This window comes from Corvus cornix, chromosome 1A, assembly GCF_000738735.6.
Source record: "Corvus cornix cornix isolate S_Up_H32 chromosome 1A, ASM73873v5, whole genome shotgun sequence".
In the NCBI taxonomy this organism is placed as follows: Eukaryota; Metazoa; Chordata; class Aves; order Passeriformes; family Corvidae; genus Corvus; species Corvus cornix.
Genome location: NC_047057.1, coordinates 46,482,004 through 46,489,301, shown reverse-complemented (window position 1 = coordinate 46,489,301; position 7,298 = coordinate 46,482,004).

Genomic DNA, 7,298 nt, shown 5'->3' with positions numbered 1-7,298 from the left:
AACCAAACAAAAATCCCAAAACAATTTAATATATCCCTTCTCTATCAGCCCCTCCCTTTAGGTGAGGGGGAAGGCAGAAACCTTGTAGATGGCTAGGAAAATGGAGAGCTTTGAATTTGGCACATTACCTCGCTCCTACAAGGACAGTTAAATTAAGAGCCTGTCAGTGCCTCATCAGGCCACGAGCACAAGAAGAACTGATTTTCCCTGGAAGTCCCCAGCTGAGAGTTGCCATGTGGAGGCCAGGCAGCTGCCCACCCACCAACCCCCGCTCCTGTTTTGCCACAGGCCACCTGGTGTCCCTGAGCCAGTGGCCATGGCTCTGGTCCCTCTCTCCTGCCCTACACTGTCCTTATCCTTTCAGGCTCAGGGGCCACACTTTCGCCCTAACTTCTGTTCAGAGCTTGGTCTATCCAGACTCTAAAGAGAGAGAGGAGAAAAAAAGAAAGCCAGAAAGCAATTCCTCCAGAGACAGGAACTGGATCTGTGTTCTTTTCACTTAAAAACTCCTCATTTGGGTGTTTGAACTGAAGGAGTAGGTTTGAGTGGGATGTAAATCTGGGCCAAAGTAGCGCAAGGACTATGCATCCACCACTACATTCCTCCCCAGTCTCTGGGTTTTATAAGTCTCCATAACACAAACACCAAATGTCTGGATTGTCCCAGCTCCACTTTGAGGTAGGCAACGTTGGAAAATACATTTCCCCAGGGTTATGTGAGGCAGGCAAACACCTTTCACTGAAATCCTTTATTCCTAGTATGAACCAGGAGGGGAGAAGAGAGGGAGGGAGCATACTTAGGAGCTGAGAGTTAGGCTTTGCTGCAGTCTCTTTTGTTGCAGCTCTGGTTAGAGTTTCTTTATCCACTTTGAATAATTCATGTGATGTAGAGAAGTGTTGGCTCAGCACGGCCAACACATTTGTCCTTGCAGAACAGTCCTTCCATAGCAAGCATCTAGAGCATGGGTACCTCCAGATCTCAGCACTACCTACCCACATGCCTCTAGCAGGGGTTCACTGGGTGTACTTCTGTCTAGTTGGGTTGAACAGCAACTGCTCTCACTGCCGAATCAAGGAGCAACCAGTAACTCTCCCTGAAGCTTGTCCTGCTGCCCTGGGAACAGCTGCACCTCCTCTTCCTCCTCTGCCTCCTCCTACTCACACTGCTCAGGCTTGAATCTGGCCATCTCCAAACTGAGCAAAAGGAAGAAATTCCTCCTGGTTTCTCACTCCAGACCCCTAGCCCTGGTTTACTGCTGGGGTGTGCCAACAGGCGAAGCAGCAAGGTCACCACAATGGAAAGGCCCAACACAATCACGTGTGCATTAAAGCAGCCTCTCCAATTTTCACCAGGCACACAGATAATGAACCCCAGTAGGCCAACTGCCAGACAGCAGAGGTATGTACGGGTTTAGGAATATATATATATGTGAAACAACATCATGAAATTTTCTTCCATTTAAACAAACATGTATTTGCTGGTGTTTGAGATAGTTTCCTGAATGCTCTTATGGCAGCTGAACACCTGAAACTGTGGAAGAACCCAGCTCCAAACTGGAAATGGTGTGAACTTCAGTGCAAGGAATTCACTTTAGAAGACTGAGCCTCAGGTTGGAAAGTGGTATTCAAAACCCATATTTCCCGGCAGCTGTGGAAAAAAGGATTTTATCTTGCCATGCTTTCTGGGCTTCTGGTCCCGGTTTGGATAAAGAGAGCACAGAGCAGATACAAGAAAGGGGTTATGCTTAAAATTTAGTGCTTTGTTCACTTATCTACATATTCTCTAGTTGCATTTAGCACAGATATCTGAAGTCTGTCCTTCACTCATTTGGGACTGATTCAAGTAGCTCCCTCAGAGATATATCCTGGCTGGCCCCTGGCAGGGTACTTGCCCCTCGTGGGTGTAGGTGTCTCTCATTAGCAATACCACCTGCCTCACCATTAACGGAATTACACATTTCTCACAGCAGGTTTCCTCTCTCCCTTGTCTTTACTCTTTGCAATCCTTCACTGCCTGCACTTCTGCAGTGCTGCAGCAGTAGCCCCTTTTGAAATTCACTGACTCTTTCTCTAAGGTCTGAAGAAAGCATGTTACTCATGCATCTCTGTGGGGAGGCAGCTCGACAGGAGCAGTGCTGCTTCTCTGTTTCCTGCTCCTCAGGCTCACAGAGTAGCAAAGTGCCTGGATTCCAAAACACTGCTGCAGAGACTGTCACACCAGCTTTGCAGTGCCCTGTTCCTGCTGGAGCACCATCCACAGGGGCACTACCCAATTCCCAACAAGAATGAGCTGGGTGAGGCCATGGCAATACCTAGGTGACTAATCCCAGCACACATTTTGGAGCATCAGCTGAGGAACTCTTTCTTCCTAGATAAGACCTAATATGATAACCCTTATGGACCCAGTTGTCATTGTTACTACTTTTTTCTTTCCTGATTTAACCCTATGCCCTAATTTTCTTTTTCAGAAATTATACCACATTGTGATCCTCCTTTTGCTATCTCAGACCTTTTCAAAACACAGCGAATTACATACATGTAAGTCTGCTGTTTGCAAGCTGGAGGCTAAGTCGAAGACACAGCATTTGCCTACACTTGCAAAGAAATATTTTGCAAAATTAAAACTATATAACTCACATAACTTGTAGATTCTACTGAAACTACAGGCTCCTATCCCCAAAGACCACTAGTAAGTGTGTTAAAACCGTATTTTAGACCCAAGATAGACCTAAACCAGCATGCAGACAGCCGCTGCTGTGGGCTCATATACCATCATTACCTCAGGTGTTCAAGAGTACAGTGAGTTGCAAGAAAACTTGAAACGGATCAAGTGCACATACAGGAGATGTGCCTTCCTAACCATAGCTGTGCCTTGCAGACACAGGGCTTGATTCAGAGTAAGAAAACCAAGCATGCAAATATCAGAACTAGCAATAAACATAACTTATGTGGAAGAGTAGTTTCTAGTAAATGTACACCTAGAGGCTGTCAAATTTTTTAGTTATTTCGTTTGTTGAAAAGCCTTGAAAAAACATCTTTATGCTACTCCTACCTATGATTCCTCAACATAATGGATGGGGTAAACTTTGCCACATTTAAGAGAGATTTTTGCTACTGGTTTCAGTGCAGACTGGATAGCATACACATTTTATGTGCCGATTGTCTTGCAAGCAGCCACTTCTCCTAATGCTTGTAAAATATAAAATTTTGAACTCTTTACAAATGTTTAATTATCACAGTAATTGACACCCTGACACTGACATCCTGGGAAAGTCAATTTAACCTTTTGGCGTTTCTGCTGAATTAACACAAAGATGCTTCACATTGTGCTGAGCAATCAGCCTTAACAGTAACCAAAAGCTGCTGGGGTCTTCCAGTGGAAATACACGAGAATAACTGTGAATTTTTAATCAGTTTCTTTTCAGTTCAAGGCCATGTGATCACATCCCTGGTGCTTGTGAGATGATTTTTGGACCACAGCTTGCTCTTGTTATCTGGAGGAACCTTCTTTAATTAACGCAAGAAAACTTTGCCTTTTTAGCTCTCACCAAGAGCTCAAAGGCTAGAAAAACCTGAGTGACCTCTCTTCCTAACTGAAGATTTCTTAAAATTAAATTGAATTAAAACATTTTGATGTTTCAAAACTAAGCCTCTTTGAAAGTTTTAAATGCCTCCATATCTTCCAAATGGAGCAAAGTAATTAAGCAGAGATAATGAATACTGGTTTCATCTGCACATAGGCCTTAGGGTTGGCAGACTTTAATGTTCACAGCACTGTTAAGTTTGACAGTGCTTTGCCCAAGAACAAGGCCTTGGTAAAAATTGGGTGGTAGCTTTCATTGAATCATGAAATCATTCTTTCAGGAAAAGACCTTTAAGATCATCGAGTCCATCTGTTAACCCACCAATGCCAAGTCCACCACTAAACCAATGTCCTTAAGTGGTGCCTAAGAGGTCCACCCAGGTGATAAACATATTTTATTGTTACGCATGAAACTTTGGGCTGAAGCCAATTCTTCCTTTGTATTTGTATAGTGTCTGGTGTACTGGAGACCCTTATTGTATTGGCACCTGTAAAAGTCATTGCAACGTTACATAAAAAAGAGGGTACTGTAGGAATTCAGCCGACAAGATCTACAGCATCTGACGTCAAATAGAAGAGGTGACCTGGGATCTCTTGTTATACAAGGGTTTAGAGTAAATGATCGATCTGGTCCCTCAGATTTTGAAACCTATGGCTTTACATCTACAATTTTCTGCCGTAAATGAAGAGGGACTCAAAGACTTCAGAATCCTGGTTTCTATTTTACCACATATGAGAACTGAGTACTTTCCTGCCAGGTTAAATGCTTTGTGTTGAGTCAGCCCAAATCAATTTTTCAGATGTTGTGTTTGTTTCTCTGATAACTGCAGCAAAACCAGCACTAATTCCAAATAGTTAAAAATTCATCTTTAGTTTCTCACTTCTACTTCCCGATCAGATTGCCAGTAGGAAAGACATTTGATCACAGTTGGACACAAAATAAAAATAGTGGTTCTTAGCATGCTATGTAACATATAAAATAATAATGGAAATAAGAAATCCTATTTATAATTTTCCTTACTGAAAACTGCTAATTAAGTACTCATTTCTTACCTTACACTGTAAGAGGGCTTTTAAAGCATTTCTATGTGGAAAGTTCCTATGTGAAGTATGTCTGTTTCTCCACAAAAAGAAAAAAGGACAGAGCTTCTACACCATTGCACTATTACAGATACACTTGATGATGATTTCTGTGCCTACAGGAATAGTTTGTTAATTAAAAGTAAGTCCATTTTTACTTTCACAAAGCTGTATAAGGAGAGTCTTGTAGCTGGGCAAGAACATTTCTATTATGTTTGAAATGTATTTGAAAGTTCCTTGGGTTATAGTGACACCTTATGGCAGTTTTCTTGTATCTTACAAATAATTTTGAAATTAACATCTCATAACCTTTCACAGCCTGTCACTATCAGTAAGGAACTGCTTTGATGTTTTTAGAAATCTTTTTGTTACAAGTTATTTAAAAGATCATTCCACCTCTTCAAATTTGTGTTTTCCCTTTTCTTCTTACTAGAAAAATACATTCAAAAGGGGAGTGGTCTTTGGTATTGTCTTCTTTCCATGTTTAACAGATTATCTATGCCAGGCAGTACACTTACAATATACTATTAATAACTACCTGCGGTGATACCCAATCGTGAATAGTTGTGATTGATTCACCAAATTATAGCATGTAGCTCATTGTGTTTCTCTAATCCTAGATCTGAACTCTTTAAAAGAAAACATAATGATAGAAGTGAATGATACAATTCTTTCCTTTTAAATACTGTTAGAAACCAAAACTGTGGGATATGAAAATAAAACTCAGTACTACATGAAGATCAGAATTCATAAAACCTGCCTTCCTGGGGGCTCTCCTTTAAGTGAATTTTCTAGTGTCTAACCAGAGCTATCTCTGCAGCCCTTCCCTCACCTGAAGTGCAAAGTCAGTCTGTCTAATGAGGCAACAGTTACCATAAAACTTACATTAATTCTTTATCTTTGGTATTTTAACAACGCTTTCATTGAACAAGGGTTGAAAGTGGGCAACAGGTTTGAAGTTGCAAAGGGCTGAGAAGGAATGAGGGAGAAGGATGACTGAGCAGTCACATCAATCTTAAAAACAGAGATGAAAATCTATATATGCTCTAGTAGACTTGAAGGGAGAGTTGAGTTTATGCTCAACTGCAGCTAGGGCTTACTTATGTTAGAATAAAATAAGCTCCAGAATACCTTTCATGCAACCTTTTCTCATTTAAAAATTATGACATAGAGACAGCTTAAAATGATAAATAAACTTTTCTTCGAGCAAAATATTTGTTTAAAATTAATATTTTAAGTTCTAACAGATGTGACTAAATCTGTCAAATCTCTTACCATCTATAAATTAAAAGACTAAACCTACATGCCTTTGCCTGTGATGCAACTTCAGCTCCCAAACCTCTTGGTTCTCAGGTAAAAGATAATATTTTCATTGATGTTGTTAAAAATGGAGGTTCTTCTTTGATTATCCCTTAGATGATTATTGCAGGAGAGTGTAAAACCTAGTCTTTTGAATGTTGTGCAAAAAGTGAAGCATTTTAAGAAATTCCATGAGAAAAGGCCAAATAATAATTATGGCAAAAGCAAAAGGTGGATAAAAACCTCCAACCTTAGAAAATTGGTAAGTATAGGTAGGTCACTAAACTTCTACCATTTCTAAGTTTCCAATCATTTCACATCCACAACTGCCTTAATTTGCAGGAAGAAACTGCAATAGAGCCTAACAGTACAGTTCATAGGCAGGTGTCCTACAGAGGAAAAAAAGAATTTTTTTGAAGTCTAGAGTTCAAATTTTATGCCTAGAATTCTTAGTAAATTGTTTTAGAGCTTGAATAACTAGTATTTATTATTATTTAGCTGCTCTTGGGTTTGTGCATGGATAAGACTATAAACTGAATTCCTGCTTTGTCAGTTTGGCACAGGAAATCAGAATCCACCTTGTTACTCTATGAGCCATTTTCCAACCTACTGAGCTAGTGCAGCGGTCTTCAGCTGATAACACAGCTTTACAAATGCTGATATAAAAAAGATTAACCTAAAGTTCTGGTGTATAACAAATCCAAAGGTCAGACTAGAGATATTTAAGTGATGAAACACAATTAGCTGCCAATATCAAAGGATTCCAGGCAAAGAATAAACAACTGCAAAGATCTCCAGCTTTCCCTGCTTGAAGGTTTATGCCATCTGAATTAATGAAAGAGTTTATAAAAACATCAACTTTACACCACAACAAACCAACCCAGAACATCTGGATTTCAGCACTTGAAACCTTCTTGCTTAAGAAACGGGTAGAAGTTAGGATCCTACCAATATCCAGACATGGAGAGACAAAGAGAACATTTCCAAGGTGAAGGACATAGCAGTCAGATCAGGACTGTGATTAGCTGAGCAAATTAAGGCGGGCATTTTCTCAGCAGGGGGCTGGCGTATGACAGGACTGTGCTCACTTGATGGATACAGCTGTGGAAGGAACGGGTCTGCTGCCATCCTCAGCAAGTGAAAATGAAGAGAGAATTGAAGCCACCTGGCGCTACTTTTCCATTTTCACCGAATCTATCTTTTTGTTCTACTCTCTTCTCCCATACCATCTCCGGCCAACAATGATGCTTCTAAGCAGATCAGAAGCCAGATGTCTTGTACTTGAAGAATTTGTACCATATTAAAAGCTGAGAACCACATTCCTTCGGAGTGCTGGC